Source organism: Molothrus aeneus, chromosome 1 (assembly GCF_037042795.1).
Source record: "Molothrus aeneus isolate 106 chromosome 1, BPBGC_Maene_1.0, whole genome shotgun sequence".
Taxonomy (NCBI): domain Eukaryota; kingdom Metazoa; phylum Chordata; class Aves; order Passeriformes; family Icteridae; genus Molothrus; species Molothrus aeneus.
In genome coordinates this window covers 81,812,379-81,830,002 of record NC_089646.1, presented here as the reverse complement: position 1 = coordinate 81,830,002, position 17,624 = coordinate 81,812,379, and positions in this window count along the sequence as shown.

Sequence of the window (17,624 nt, the reverse complement as noted above, 5' to 3'; positions counted from 1 at the left end):
TTTCCACCTTTTTGTGAATGTGCTTTCCCATAACGGTGAACCTCCAGCCCTTTTGAAATACCATTACCACTATGCCTTCGCAGTCTAGGACACAACTATTAAACAGCTCCAATATAATCTAAATTACATAAACCTTTAAAATAAGAAATATATGAGATTTAGATTATAGTCTTAGACTGAAAGCAGTAATTAGGATTTCTTTTATAAAATTCATATTCATAAGACAGACATTGCTTACAGAATTTCTAGACCAACAGGTTTATTTCCAATTGTTTTGGAAGAAGTCTTGCTGTGTGTCATAGGATGAAGTTAAATATGCATACCAAGGTACTGCTCACACAGGGAATTGAATAGGCTGAAAAGTCCAATAGCATATGAAAAAAATCCTAATTCATTCCAAAAGTTGTCAGTAAAGACAAGAAATAGAAAACACAAAATATGTCTGTGCAGTTTGCAGGTCATTCTGTTTCCCTGCAGTTACCATTTAATTCCAAATGTGATGCAGATACACATGTTAAAATTTTGGATTCTGAAAATTCTTCAGCCTGTAGCAAGCCTTCTAGTAGGTGACTTGTATTTAGAGGTATCCAACCAGATGTCCATTTGGAAATACCAGAAAATGTCAATGGAAGTTTGAATGAGTGTCTGCAAGATAAGTGAAGCCCTTAAGCTGATAAAAATTGAAGTTAGGTTGAATGGGTCTTTGAGCAACTTGGTCTAATGGAAAATGTCCCTGCCTATGGCAGGGGTTTGGAACTAAATGATCTTATTTAAGATTAAATCAATCTGTGATTTTATGATTAACTACCAGTCAGAAGGAAGGAATCTGTGAGTTAGAATAACATCTCCAGAGAAAGATATGAAGAGATGTGCCCTGTTGAGTACGCATGATGCGAAGGCCAAGTATGTGTTGAAGACTGGAAGACATGACTGGATATGGGCCTCTTTTTCATAGCACTTCAAAGGTTTTAGCTTGTAAAAATAACCCCTACTTTAATTTACCAGCCAAGCTAGAAAAAGCCATGTACAAGCTTGGAGATTTGCAAACTTGGATTTGCAAATGTTCTGGAAAAAGCTGCTGTTGCTGTTGCTGCTGCTGCAGGGTGATGCAAGATTTTATTCTAGAAGAAGGTGAATAGAATTTCTGAACCATGGTTCTCAGTCAGATGCATAGAATTTGGTTTTCTCCTGGCCCTGCTACCTGTGAGAAGGGGATCATACCTCTGGGACAGAGGAGGTGAAATATTGCCTATTCTGCAGGAATACAACACTCAACTTTGTGAAATCAGTGCACTGATAACAAACCTGACTGCAGAAGCAGCTTTAAGGAAAATCTCTTCAAGATTGACCACAAAGCCCTACAGTATATTTGAACAGTATGATTTGATGCCAATGGTGAAGCCATCTTAACTGTAAAGCTGACACTGATAGAATGAATATGATCCAATATCCCCTAAGAGAGTTTCTACTAAGACAGAATAGAATTGGGATTCATACTTATTTTATACCCATTTTTCCATCCCACTTATTCTGTTGCTCTTATTCTTTACTCTGTCATGTTTCTGTCTGAAAAACAAAATTGTTTTTCTTTCCAAGAATGTAAATGATCTGGGGAGCACAGTGAGTGCAACACACTGTAATAGTTTCTTTTCAATCCTGTGACATTTCATAACAGCTGAAGTCCTTGGAAGATACATAGATCTGCGTACCAAAAATTGCTCTCTCTTCCAGAATTTGAATTCCACCTGTTCTGTTCAAAGACACTCTTAATGGAAAACACAATTATCATTCAGTCTTTTTCTTCTCCAGTGACATAGTTTCCATTTCAAACTATACTGTTTTTTTGGTCACCTCTCAATCAGCTTGGCTGGGTTTGTTGAAGTCTTGCCAGTTGACATCAGAGCCGTCATCCTTGTTCAATTTAATTGTATGCCTGTAAATAACATTTTCCATAGATTCAGTTGATGTATTTTAAAGATGTGAATCCTAGCAGTCCTCTGCAATTGCTGTTAGAAGAATATACGAGTTGAAAATGTGCTTTTGAATACCTGTGAACTTCCAGTCCTTCTGAAACAACCATTAGCACTGTCTCTTCACAGCCTAGGACATGAGTACCTGACCATTAAGCTGTTCCAGCACAACCCAGATTACATAAATCTTCAGAATAAGAAATAGATGAGATTTAAATCACAGTGTTAGACTGAAAGGAGTAACTAATATTTCTTTTAAAAGATTCATATTACCAAGTAAATTAGGTGTTGTTTAAGAAATTTCTAGAGCTACAATATGATTTCCAAAAGTGTTGGAAGAAACCTTATTGTGCCATGGGGTGGAGTTGTGTACAAATATCAAGGTGCCGCTCACAAAGGGAATTGAATAGGTTGAAGAGCATGAAAATAAATGGAAAAAGCCATAATGAATTCCAAAAGTGGTCAATAAGAACAATAGATAGAAAACAGAAAAAATGCCTGTGCAGTTTACAGCTCATTAATTTTCCCTGTAGTTACCATTTAATTCCAAATGCAAGACAGACAACCATGCTAAAATTGTATGTACAGCTGATGTTTTTAAAGATTTGAGTACTAACTGAAAACTGAAAAAAAAAAAATCACTGGTCTTGGTATTTAAAGTCTGATTGTGACTTTTATATGGATTCTAGAGAAGTTATTGGTTTTCTCTACTATGTACAGTGTGCTTATGCCCCTTTCTGGATTTCAGACATTCTAGGAGTGCATGAAGAAGATGACTAGTAATTGGAATGCATTTGTTTCTTGAAGTTTGTCACTGAGACTGATCAGCAAGAGCAAATATCCATCAGTTCCTTATTCCTTCAACCACCAGATGAAAAAAAAAGTTACTGCCTTGGGGCTGTGAACTTGCTGGAGCCTGTGGATCTTCCTAGTATAATCTGATTCATAAGTCTTTCTGGTGATTCTGGAGATTTCTTATAATTACAGCTAAAGGACTCATCTACCAGATTATCTTCTGCTAGCTAAACTGTGAGTCATCCTCTGAAATGTAAATGTTATGGGAGACTGAGCTGAATATGCTGAGCTGAACTCCATGGGAATACTGACTCAGTGACCAAAAGAAGAGATGTGCACTCAACTACATGGATTTTCTTGATGTTTCCAGTCACTAATGGCAAATTTTGACAAGACAAAATAAAAAAGCCAGATCCTGTAACACTTAAATCCAGAATAAGCACTGAAACGCAATAATACAAATTTATTTTCCCTTGGGATGTCATGTTTTTGGGATGCCTGTATGTCATGCTCTAGGCAGTGATAGGCCATGACCTTTCCAGTTCTCATCACAAAATGTATCAAGAGTATTACAATTTAATGGAGATAGCTTTGTTCAGACTTTCACTTTGGACATATTTGATACAATTAAATATTAATTTTAATTTAGGAAGCATGGAGAAGAAAAATACACAGTATATTATGTAAACAGTAGTTTGAGCATTAAAGGGAATTCCTAACTACATATTTCTATTTTACAGTCTAGTACTAGGTAACAGGACCCTGCAGTTTTTCTAGTTTTCTGCATGATAACAGGAGTGCAGAACAGTGGGAGAAACACAGGTTCTGACTCCACTTCTCCGTCCAGCACAGCAAACCTGAAATGAGTGTGATATTCCTCTACAGCCTGTCCAGAATAGGCAGTTTCCATAATGGACAAGTGAACCAAACAAGGAAGACATGGAGACCAACCATCATGCTTTGCTTGAATTATTGGTGCTTAAGTCAAATTTAGGAAAAAAGACCTCAGTAAAGAAAATGTCTGGCAAAAGAAAAAACTTACCATAAAACTTCCCAAGATAAAAGACAGCAAAATGCACTTTCATTATGCTAGTGCACTTTGATTAGTTGTATCCTTATGAGCTTTTTTTTCAAACCAGACAAAAAAATGGATTTAGCTAATCTTCTTAGTGGATAATGGACTTTCACCGGGGAAAGAGAAGTTAGAGAGACAGCTCAACTGGAAGAAAGATGATGAAAATATATTTGACGTTTAGATTAAACTAGCAAGTTATGTAAATTGGTTCATTAAGCTGGTATTACAACTTGGAGCATCTCAGCATGTTTTATATAATGATACTCAATTACTGCACAGTAACTCTACTCTGTTTTAGAGAATAATATCTCATTCAAGAATTCAGACTGGCAAACTCCTGCATTCTGACAGAAATGGGTTTCCCAAGATTATGAGGGATTTACCTGATGCAAGAATTATGTTTTTGTGCTTTTGTTTCATTTTTTTAACAAGAAATTATGAGAATTGGTTGTCTCTATCTAAACAGTGTTATATTTCTTAGAAGATGTAATAGAAATACTTATTACGTATATTTAGATATTCAAAAGATATGTAGTTATATATATTCAGATATTTTAAAAATGGCTATCTAATAAAAAATATATCCATATGCTGTGTTTATCTTCAGTGATTGTTACTGCCATTGTTCTGATACAAATACTACTTTGACCTAAGGTATTTTTAAATTTCCAAGTTACTCATGGGAATTAATATTCCAATTGGTAAAATCAGAGATGAGCAACACTGTTGCATTCATCTTTCTTCTAGTTCTTGATTCCAAGAATAAAAAACAGTTTTAGCAGTTAGAGCTCTTGTGTATTGTCAGCACTCAGCCAGATAACCAATGGGTGAGCAACTGGCTCATGGGCTGGGCACAAAGGGTTACAGTGAATGGGGTGATAACAGACTGATGACCTGTCACTAGTGGGGTTCTGAAGGGCCACATCCTTGGCTCTGTGCTCTTCAAAATCTTCTTTAATGATCTGGACACAGGACTCAAACAAATACGAAATAAATTTGCCAGGGATGCTTCAACTGGGAGGACCTGTTGACTCTCTTGAGAGCAGAGAGGTCCTGAAGAGAGATCTTGACAAATCAGAGATTGGCAATCACCAACCCTATGAAGCCTATGAAGTTCAACACAGAAAAATGTTGAGTTCTGCGGCTGGGGTAGGGCAACCCTGAATGTACAGAGAGACTGGGAAATGAGATGTTGGAAAGCAGTGCCACAGAAAACAACCTGGAAGTCCTGGTCAATGTCAAGTTGAACACGAGCCAGCAGTGTCCTGGCAGCCAGGAGGGCCAACCCTGTCCTGGGGTGCATCAGGGACAGCATCACCAGCTGGGCAAGGGAGGGAATTGTTCTGCTCTGCTCTGCTCTGCACTGGGGCAGCCTCACCTTGAGTCCTCTGCTCTGCACTGGGGCAGCCTCACCTTGAGTCCTGTATGCAGTTTTGGTGCCACAATATAAAAAAGCCATTAAACTGTTAGAGAGTGTCCAGGAGGGCCACAAGGATGGTGAAAGACCTTAAGGGGAAGAGGTTAAGACCTTAAGAGTGCTGAAGTCACTTGGTCTGTTCATCCCGGAGGAGTCTGAGAGGAGACCTCATCACAGTCTACAACTTCCTTGTGGAGGAAGAGGAGGGGCACACACTGATGTCTTCACTCTTGTCTCCAGTGACAGGACTTGAAAAAAACAACATGAAGTTATGTCATGGGAGGTTTAGGTTGGATATTAAAAATAGATTATTCAAACAGAGGGTGGTTGGGCACTGGAACAGGTTCCCCAAGGAAGTGGTCACAGCACCAAGCCTGACAGAGTTCAAGAAAGGCAAATTGGAAAGAATTGGAAAAAGCTCTCAGGCACATGTTGTGATACTTTTGACACTCCTGTGTAGGGCCAGGAGTTGGACTCCATGATCCTCATGGGTCCCTTCCAACTCAGCATATTTTATATTTCTATGGCTTTAATCCTATAAAGAAAATTTTTGAAGACTTAAGGGGCTTGTATTTCACAATGAAAATGTTTTGAAATACCCAGCCATTCACACCACACAGCAGTCACTATTGAAACCACAGAAATTTCCTGTTCACTTCAAGTGACTGTGAGAAGACTAGCCATCACTTGCTAAATCCCCTTGAACTACAGACCTGTAAGTGATGGCTCATATGGCCGACAGAATATCCTCCAAGGCTGACTTTTCTGCCTCTCCTAGAGCTGTGGCATAACTTCTGTCCAGCAATAGCTTTCAAGCACTATCAGTGTATCCAAGTGATCAGGAACTTGATCTCAAATTTGCTAGGTGACTCAGGGTTGCCTTTTTCAGCTCAAGAGGAAAACTCTGTCCTTTCCCTCAGCTTAACAGCTCACCATGTGCAATATTCTGCTTTAATCTTCAGGTGCATGCACTAAGGGTACAAATGCTGAAACAAAAGTTGCTGTTCAAGTGTGTGCACTCATTGTGCCACATCAGCTCCCTGGTGAAGTCAAGATGGATAAAAGAGCTGAGAACTGGGATGCTGCAGCACCTGGCTTTGCTGTTGATCTTGTGATGAAAGATCCTGTCCCAGAGCCTAGGCTGGCATGACCTTTACCATGTTTTCTGCCATCCTAATTCTGTATCCCAAGTATCTGAAAAAAAAACCAGGTCTGTTGGTAACTTGAGCATCAAGAGACATGGCTGCTCCACAACCAACTCTGTGGGCCCTGTTGCTGAGAGGATGCATTCTTGTCACATAGTTGGAGGTCAGTGTTCAGAGGAAACTAGGGAAAAATCCCACTGTTCAACTGGTATGTTAAAACCAGAGGAAAAGAATGTCTTTCCTGACACCTGCAGAATTCAAATACTGCAGTCCTTGAATGAGGAATTAGGAAATGCCTTAATGTTTACATATGAATATAAAGGTTACTGAATTGTGATATCAAAGAAGGGTTTGGGGTGGGTTTCTTTGGTAGGAATAACAGTGACCCATGTTGAAAAATAAGGGAATGTATAAGATGGGGAGCAAATATTTTCTCTTTCCTGAGCCTGAATAACCCTCTACTCTGTAACATGTACTTAAATTCCCATGGCATGTATTGTCTTGCAGAGAAATTACTCAACCTGTGCAGAATTAGAAAACATTAAAATAAGTGATAAAATCTCTGTGTTTTCATAGCCCAGCTATCTATCTCTATGCTTGGCTTCAGGGTACTCCTATCCCTTCATCAAAATGAGGCCAATCTTCTTTTCCACTGGACAGTGATATTTGACTGGTATTTGTTGATATTCAGCTATTCTCATTTCAGTTTGGACATAGCTACAAGGCAACCCTGAGTCCTCCTTGTCATCTGTCTCTTATTGTCTTAAAGTTGTTCTATTTTCACAGCTGTTGAAAATCACCAGTTAGAAATTGGCCTGATTCAAAATCCGTTTATTTCAGAAAGCCTAAATTTAAGTCAGAATCATCAATGGAATTTCAGAGCAGCTGTACCTTCCCACCTACACAGTCATAAATCAAAACAAGAACATGATCCAGGCACATTTGAACTTCAGAGATTTTGAAACCTAAAGGAAGATAAGCTAGATTTGAGATTCCCCTTTCCTCTTCTTACAATTGTAGGCATGTACAGACATATAGCACAGAGAAATTTCAGAACTAGAGGATCAACAGCCACCTTGTCTTTTTAAGTACACTGAAGATATTAAATTTGATTTATATCTTGCCTTGTGAACTGATAGCAAAGTGAAAAAAAAAACAACCTGTTAACTCTCTCTCTTCAATCACGATTTGACATGAACCACTTGAAATGCACTCTCTGTAGAGGTATGGCCAACAGGACTATGGTTTTACATTCATGACTCCATTCTTTCTGAGTAGCTACTGATCAATAAAACTGATTTGTCTCTAGTAACCTCACAATTAAAGCTCCTGGCCGATCTGATTTGCAGATGTCTGATGGTCATGATCAGGGCCTTCAGTCTTTCTCATTTCTTCTCTTGTCTTGAAGCAACCTTGATGATTTACCTAAACTAAGGAGCTGCAGTTTTCTTGCTCTCATCCTCCAAGACCCAATGTCTGATAAAATATCAGGTTCAGTGTTGATTTTCAAATCAGAAGATAAATATGCTAAAGGTGGTGTATCTTTAGAGCAATATTTCCCTCGCATGCTTTGGAAATGTTCTTTTGATTAACCTGTTTCCTTCCTCCACTTTCATTGTTTATAGAAAAGAAAAACAAACTAAGATTTGGTATTTTAACTCTGTTGTTAAGCAGTGGCTTGTTGATCAGTAGATGTCTGAATTAAACTACACTTTTGAAGCAGGTTTCAAAGATGAAAGGATTACATCCCAGCTGGCAAACTCCATTCCCTTGCTCTTCTGAATCTATACTATTAAAAAAAAACCCAAAAACTTCTGAAAAGACACCCCCCCCCAAAAAAAAAAAAAGAATAAATAATAGACAATGCTGGAAAAATAAAACTATTACATTACAATGTTTGCAGTTAATTTTTCTACTGAAGTACAGAGGAGGAATTCCATATTTTAGTGTGGCTTATCTCTTGACTGTTCAGATCTGTGCAGGCTCTTACACAGCATCTCCATGTCCTGTAAAGCAACAAATGTATAACCCAGAATTAGAACAAAAAATAGCTTAGCTCTTAAAAAGAAAAAAAGGCAGAACATGTCATGATAGTATGTCACCTTCAACATACAGAAGAATTTAAATACAAGCCAAATTATTACACAGATAACAGAAGTTATTTTTCTGGAGGAATGGTATCAGCATTTCTGGTAACAATTCCCAAATGCTTTAACTGCTGAAGAATGTGCCTTGCCAAATGGAAGCTATTTCCAGTTGTTGTGTTCTACATTATGACTAACCATGGTAAATTACAGTGGAGTTCCTCGTCTACATGGCAGAGCATGTACACCAGATGACATACATAGATCAAGGCTAACACCTAATGAGAAGCGTCAGTGTGAAACAAGAAAAGAGAAAAAGGAACCAAACATCTATTTGACTGGAAGCAGAACAGAAACAAGTCATATTTTGGCTAACAATCTTGGACAATGTCTTTATACATTAAGCTGAAGATAACTGCTGAACAAAAAATTAATGAAATGTCCCAGATGCCTTCTGCTATTTCCAGTGACTCTAGTTTTTAGGGAGAGTAGTAATTTTTAATCTCTGCATATTCTAAATCAACTAGCTGGATTTTCCAGCTACAATAAGAAGGAATATAGATATTTCATAGCAGTTTCCTATATATATTAAACTTATTTTTCTTACTCACTCTTTCTCTCAGAACAAAAATGATTGCCTTTTTGTCTCACTGGTATGTAAACCATGAACTGCTGGAAAACGATTTTTCAATTTTTTTCAGAACTGTTTATGTCTGCAGCTGTTTTTTTGTTTTGTTTTGATTTTTTTTGTTTTGTTTTGATTTTTTTGTTTCTTTTGGTTTTTTGTTTGTTTGGTTTGGTTTTGGTATTGGTTTTTGGTGTTTTTAGATTTATTTGTGTTTAAAAAGATTTTGTGAACTACTTTTTAATTTAGAAGGATGGAGGTGTAGTATGTAAATTTTCTTTTACTTGATGTACTTGTTTAAATAAAGATCCCAAAAAAGAGTGATCAAAGAAAAGATCTAATCTTTTCTTTCTTACAATCTTAAACCAAGTTTCTCTTCCTGACTTCTTCAGCGTAGATACCAAATTCTTGAATAGTTTCTAAATAATTATATCCTGATCTGAAAATACTCAACATTTCAGTCTAGATTGTCAAACTTAGGACTGTTTTCTGATGTGCTATTCTCAGGTACAGCCATGCAGAAGAGCAGGTCTATGGGGAAAAAAAACCCTCTTTCCATTCAAACAGTTTACCACCTCGTCTATTCATCAAGCCTGATACAACCAAATGGAAAACATTTTTGTACTGTTCGCTACTAATGCCTAGTAAAGAATACTGGAACTCAATGATATTTCTTATGACATTGTTTTATAGAATATGCTTTTTTTTCCCCCCATAAGGTCTTTGGGAACAAAATGCCTTTATTCTAGCTTTAATAATCATCATTCATATCAGATTCTTTCTTTTTAAAAAGCAGACCTTTTGCACAGCACCTTTTTGAGGTAGGAAACTGTATTAATAGCATTATGTATTTTCTGAAATAAAGCAAAAATCATTAAAGGAAAATATTTGAAATTCAATGATAACATATCTGGCTTGGAGTACACACATATAACTATCATCATATCATTACATATTTGGATAAGACTTACTAGGTTCAAACTATTTCTTTCATTATACCAAACAAGCTAGACATTTGGGAAAGAAAAAACTTTAAACTCAAAAGTGTTTGTAGAAAATGAGAGGTTTTAAACTATTGAAAATAATGTTTCCCAGGTTGAGTACTTGGTCTTTGAAGACACACTCCTCTTTACATTCATTACATTAATTGCAACAATTAATTGCATTAATTTTTTCTCAGTGATTCAAGTCACACACATATGCAAATCCAAAATTTGCAGCCTGTTAGAAGTCTGTGAAAATGCAGGGAATGGATGCTCATTGCTCAGTGTGACAATGTATTTCTTGGTGATTCATGAACCAGCCAGCTCCTAGGGATATATGAATTCTAGAATGAAATTCAGGATTATACTAGGTTACTAGGTGAATTAGATGGAGATCTATTAAGTTTATCTGGTGTGCAGAAATAATTATCAATTTGAAAAAATTATCACCATTCCTTCAGTCCACAACAGCTGAAGGTATGGAGGCCTCTTCCAGGTTGACTGGACATTTGAATACAGATCTGGCACTGGTGGAAACACTTGTAAGCAACCCACTAGTTTTTTTTTACCAAAAATGGCACACCAAGATCTATTTCTTGCCTTCAACAACTGCCAAAGGACATTGCTAAGGAATAGGGGAGCTATATATTATGTATTTAACCCTAATATCTTTCTAAAGTATTTTTCCAAGAGAAACTATTTTCTGTTTAACACCACCAGACACATTGCTCTCCTCTGGACTTGTTAAGCCATCTCTTGGAATCTAAGGAAAACTATAGCACCTACAACATCCTGTGTCAACAACTACTGCAGATCTATCTTCACTAGCGGCAAAAACTTTATGCTTGTTTTAAAGTGTCTCATACTGTTTTTATTTTATGTTTGCTGTATCTTGAATTGGAACCCAACTGCTGTGTGACACTGCTGGTTTTGCTGACATGTGTCGTATTTGTCTTCAGCTACCTCCTGTCCAAATTGATCAGTTCTACTTAGCTGACCTGCTCTTCATTCTGTATCTGTGTAATTTATTGTCCTTTTCTGAACTTTGTTAATATCCTTATGGAGATGAAAGAATCAGTATTCAAGCTCTTGGTGAACTATGTCACTCGTAGGCACCATTCAAAAATATGTGGGAAGAAATATAGAAAAAAACATAGGGCTACTAAATAAACAATTTAATTGTAAGATTCTTATTGTCTTGACTGATAACAGCAATTCAAAGATCATAATAATTTTAAATATAAGATTACACTATTTTCTCTGTATTATTTGAAGCTTATCTACAGTGAAATTCAAATACAAATTATCATCATGTCATTATTATCATGTCATCAATACAAATTATTATCATTACCATTATCATTATGTCATTTATTCTCTGAAGGCCTCTTTAAAATTTGTCCTCTTTTTTGCTGCTCCAAATAATTTAGTATTAAAAATTTATTTAGCCACATCTTACCTTGTATTCTTTTTCAGCTTGTTTATAAATATGAGGAAGAGCACAGATCCCAAAGCTGTCGTTCTTTCCTTCCTTGCAAGAACAGGCTGGTCCCTCACATTGTGTATTTCCTGACTTATATGCAAGTAAGGGCCTTATCTCCTGGCTTACACACCATTGAACTGCTTAGTTTACTTTAAAGCAACTGGATTTTATCCATTTGCTTTTAATCCCTTCAGAGAACTCTAATGGGTTTAAGAAGAAGAACTTTGCTTTACAGATACACTGTTGACTCTTTTCCATTGGGAAGAGATGATATCCATACATGTGTCTATAATGTTAATTCTTCTCTTTGTTAACTTCCACTTTTATTCTCACCAGAAACTTCTTTGTTTCAAAAGACAACAGTATTTTTTTTCAGGGCTACAATCCCTGTGATTCTTATGGAGAGCTTTGTGGAGGACGGAAGTTACTTGGAAGCAGGGGGAAAGAAAAGAACCTGCTCATCTGATGATTTAAACAACTGATGATTTAGACATATTTGGGAAAACTTACTTAACATCTAGCATTTGAAGCTCAATCTAGTAATTAAGATAGCTATATAGGATGAAAGTTCTTTTTGAGAGACACTGCATTTTTTTTGCAATACTAGTTAGTGTCATTACAATCAACAACAATTCTGGCAACAACAAATGATGAACAATATGATGGAAAATGAAAACAAGATCAGAATGTTTCAATTCTTTCTGCACTAAAAATGTATCAGATGCTATTCTGTTTATTTATCTGTCAATCTGAAAATTGCAGAATGGCCTCCTAGCCTGAATAAACAATTAATGAGCTAAGCCTTATGATTTAAAATTCTTTGTCAGAGCTTTCATGTTTTGATACACATTTGTATTGGACTCTATATTTTGCTGTGCCATGACAGTTTATGTTTTCTTGCTGCATGGATTCAGTTCTTCTAAAATACACAGGACACATGTAATTTACTGGAACCAAATGGAAGACAGGAAAGATGCTCCTAGAAGAATGAAAGTCAGGATAAAATGACCAGTTACACGTGTGATTAGGTGTGGTTCAAATAAATAAAGCCTCTGTACTGAAGGGCAAGAGAAAAAAAATCTACCAATCAGACAACAAAACCTTTCTCTGTTGAGACTTCTTACTTCTCTCTCCAAGGTAAGACAGAGCTTTTATTACTTTGTCACAGTGATTTTTTTTGCAACAGTAAGCAAAAATTTGCAGCTTGTTTGAATGTTGTTTTTAACTTCATTGCCCCAAGGAGCATACTGGGGATGACTTCTTAACCTGACAAGTGTAATTAATATTAAATTTTGTAATAGTATAATAACACAGAATTCAAGCTGTTTATTTTTGTCCATATAATGATAATGTTGGTAGATGTGTAGTGAGTGACTCACAACACTAGTCTCAATTGTGGCTTCTCTAAATCCTTCAGGTCAGTTACTGATTGTGGTGCTGCAGCAAGAGTTCATGGACTGTGCCTGGGAGGACATCCATCAGAAGCATCTATTGGAAATCTAATGCACAATAACAGCTGGAATAGCCTAGAAATCCTATTGCAGTTCTAAAGCAGTCTCACAACAAGACACTTGAGAAACCACGTATTGTCCACCCCAACCTTGTCAGAGAGGCAGACCTGCAGACCTCCAACGAGGTATTAATAATGGAGTGTCCTGGAAGGAACAGTAAAAGGTGGGAAACATGGACACTCAGACTTGTTTTATGTACTGTGACAGTAGTGAGCCTTCCGTGTGCCTCTGGGGCATGCCTGACAGACTCACTGACAGGGAACAAGAGAGTGTATTTATACATTAATGTTGGTCACACAACAAGTGTTGCATCTCTGCCTGTTGATTTCAGTGGGGATATTTCTTCTGTCTCAAGCAATTAATCTCAGACTGTATGTTTGTTTAGTGGGAATGCAGACTGGGACTCAGATACTTAATAAGTGCTTGAATGTGACATAATCTACAATTCAAAGCGAGGAAGAGGTCCATTTTGTGACTGCCTATGATTTGTTTGCTCTGTAAATTCATGCTGCCTCTTCCTCATTAATAATGCCACAGTTCTGTAATCTTGCAAAATGGGTATTTTAATATTCCTTCTTTACAGCATCACTGCAATGATGAGCCTGATTTTTATCAGTAATACAATGCACAGATATTGATATCTTTTAATTACTTCCAAAATAGTTCGGTAACATTTTTCTTTAACACATTAGTATTTGATGAAGGCAAAAAGCAATTAATAAAAAGTGGTCTAACAGCTTGAATGAGATAACAGCCTTTTGTTTAGTGGAGTTTATGTACCAAGAGAGGTGATTTGTTCCCAATACATATTGTCTGTCTGTTTGTCTAATCACCTTGCTGATCTCTTTATATTTTCATCTTTGATATGTCTAAGACTGAGGAAGTGTGAAAGGGTCTACCACCCTAGAAATAACTGTGACTGATAGATCTCTATAATTTTAAGACTGAACTTAGAAACTAAGTTTGCAAGAATTCCCAAGAAACACCTAAAACCAGTTTTTCCTCTTCTCTCTCTCCTGGTTCCTCAAAAAACACTGGGTAGCACATGGGCTGTAGAATCTATGTTAGCTGTTAAATTCTATCCCTGCATCTTAATAATTCACTAATGAGACTACAAGAACATATGGGAATTTTACCACTGCTTGTAGAATACCACATTTATTCAATATATTTTGATAAACTGAGGGATCCATCTGTAAAATTACATTTTCACTTAATAATTGAATGCTACCACTCGGTCATCAGGTGTCTTAATTATTTATGGTGTTCAAAGCTCACAGAAAATTGAAGGCTACAACATTAAATTTCCTGATTTAAACTGCCCAATTTTTTCTTCAAGTGATAAAGGAGATTCTGAAATTCTACTTGATGCTCACATTCTTATTTGTCAATTAGGTTTGCTAATTGAAATAGCTGTGTAAGAAATATTTGAGGATCACTACAGGAAAAACAAGGAGAAATTTAAAGTCCTAAATAAAAATTTCAGTCCTGAACTTAGCAAAAGAAAATGTCATCCAGTTTCTGGGTATAATTTAATAATGGCCATTTATCTACTTGTTTGGTTCCAGTATTGTAATTTAATTTAAATTTGTTTTTCTTAGTCTGGAAAATCAGTTATAGTAAGATAAGAACATCTTGGGCTATGTGGTATATTGTAGCTTTGGCAAAAAGTCTATTTCCATTTTTGCTTTACCTCCATGACTTCAATTATTTCTACTTCAAAATCTGGCTTTTATTCCTGTTAGAAATATACTAGTGATCCTGCAATTAATAATTTTTTCTTGTCTTCTTATGTATAAATCCAGCATTTTTTACTGTGTTGTGGTATGGTAGCAACACCAATTTTGTTAGAAATCTTCAGTGTATGACCACAGTGTAAGACCACTGTGTTAATCAGAGAACTCTAGAATGATGGCAACTGGCTTCTCAAATAAATCACAGATATTCTTTCCTTCTATGTCCATTGTGTCATAGCCAGTAGAAAGGCAAACATGTCTGCAGTTATTGCATCCAATATCTGTCTTTTAGAGCTGTGAGGTACTGCAAAATAGCTGAATATTACTGTCTTACTTCTGTGGCAGGCTGGAACTTGCATCAGGATGCCTTTCATGTAACCCTGTTTGCACTGCTGTGTTTGAGAGAGACTGATTGGCCAAGCAGTACTATGGGCGTAGGTCCATATTTTCACTGGAATTCAGATGTCTAAGGTGGCATTCTAATGACAATTTAAATGCTCAGGGTGTAAGTCTTCAGAGTCTTTTGTAGCCAGACCCATCTGGCTCTTGAGGCACCTAAATTTCTTGAACATCTCAGCTTTTGGCAACAACATCCATGTTTCTCTTCTGATAAAACGAGCCCTGAACAATTATCAGCTTTACTCAGAGTTGCCACCATAGCAACAATATGGCCCAATGTGTTCACAATTCTTGCTGTGGGGGTGGGCTTTTACCATCCTGGTAAGACTATCCTCAGGTAAATTATGATCTAGCTCAATTATTTGTCTGCTGACTTTTGTGCTGCCTTTGTCTCCTTAAAACTCTATTGACTCACCTCAACCAAACAAAAGAAATTCTATCCTAGCTTTGTCTGTACCTTTAGGATTCAGGTTTGTTCCCAAAAGAGTCTGTGGTGCAGCCTTAGGTCACTGCCCAGCAAAAAGAAAGTAAAAGGTATTTCAGTCTCTTCTGCTCCACTGGATGACTGCGTAAAAGGGCATTTCCCCCTCACATGTCTTACATTTTACAGACAAGAAAGGGAGACTTCCTCCTAAGAGTGGAAAGGACCAAAGACCCCACATTTAGCAGTGACTACTCCAGCATTTTATCTGAGCACACTGCTTGGGTTGGTGCACTCATACAGATGCAGACACAAAATTATGAAACCTAAATTTTAACTAGCTCACAATACCTGTACCCTTCTGAAGTTTTTTCTTTCTTGTGGAGATTTTTTTTTTTGTTTCTTTTTTTGAGGGGGAGCTGGGTTTCGTTTGGTTGCTTTTTACTTCTATGGGAAGAAGCTGAGCCACTTGCAGATTAGAAATATAAAGCAAAAATCCTAATTTTTCCAGAAAACTTTCTCCCATTTATGGGAGCTATACACAGAAAATTGGACCAGATAATTTAAAAAGATTCATGACAGCATGCACAAAATTATTATTTTAATCTACTTGCTAACATTGTCTTTCTTAAAAGGTGCACATTTTAGAATTTTGTAAGGGGACATTTAAAATCACAACAACCAAAGAAGGGCAATTAAATATTGGTTAAATTTGGTTGGTTTATCTTATGGAAATTCGTTACCTTTTTTTTTTTTTTCCTTGGGAATCAGATTTACCTTTAGACATTTGTATTATGCTGCTGCAGGATTCTAAAGGAGCAAGGTTGTAATGTCGGTAACACATACCCGTTATACAGGGCATTTGACTCTACAGCAATACACTATGACAAATACTTGCAGTTTCCATCAGCCCTGGAGTTAGTCCAGCCTATAGTGATTGTTGTATTGGGCACAAGTTTCTAAGACTCCAAGGGGCCTTCCCCAGCAATGCTTAGCCAAACCCTGAAGCTGAAATATCAAAATTGTCCTCTGGGCATGCCACCCTTTTTTAGGTCCACTCAAGACAGTATCCTAGAAGATCCTTGTAACTTACAGAAATGTCTACTGTATGCTTTAAAACCAGTGTTCTAAAAGACTTTTTTTCATTCCATTATCCATATTTCGATTGTTTTGACAGGAAAAAAAAACTTTGTGAGAAGGAAGGCTAAGTGATCATCACAGAGACTTTGAAAATGCTAAGAATGAATGGTAAAACATGCTTTCTCTCAAGATTTGCTTAATAGTATAGTCTCTTCAATTCCTCATGTGTTTGAAATTATTATTTTTTAATAACAGTGTTTCTTCTAGCTCATAAGGAATTTTAAAAACATGTTAAGCATAAATTGTGGTTTCTACACACTAATCCTTCCATCAAACATATTCTATTTCATAAGTTTTTATGTCATATTCATCTCATTAAAACACTTCCGAAATAAAATCTGAAGGAATGTGCTTAACATGTGCCATATGTTTGTTTCTTAAATGCCTCTCCCATAGGGAAAGATGAGTACAGTGGAATATCTTTCTTCTCATATTATTAAATTAGACACATACAAACTATTCTGAACATCTGTAGCAGAAAGAACAAATAAAATAAAAGATTTTTCCCTGTTATAAGTTTGTAAAATCGGTAAAAATCTGTTTTACATTATTCAGTGTCCAGTCTGCCCCTGTGTGAGGTGTGTTTCCTGCATGGGTGAGATGGGTTGCTCTTGTCAGTGATAAACATGGTGACCACAGCTCACTTCAGAGTTATGGGTACACTTTCTTTGGTTTATACCATTTTAATATATAGACATATGTATTAAAATAGAGACATATAATATATAACTATGTATATTTATTTACAGTAGATAGAGTCAATAGTAAAGTTTCAAATGTGTCTTTCAGAACATAACCTCCATGAACTGCTAGAATTTGAACTGTCTATTTCTGCAGCAT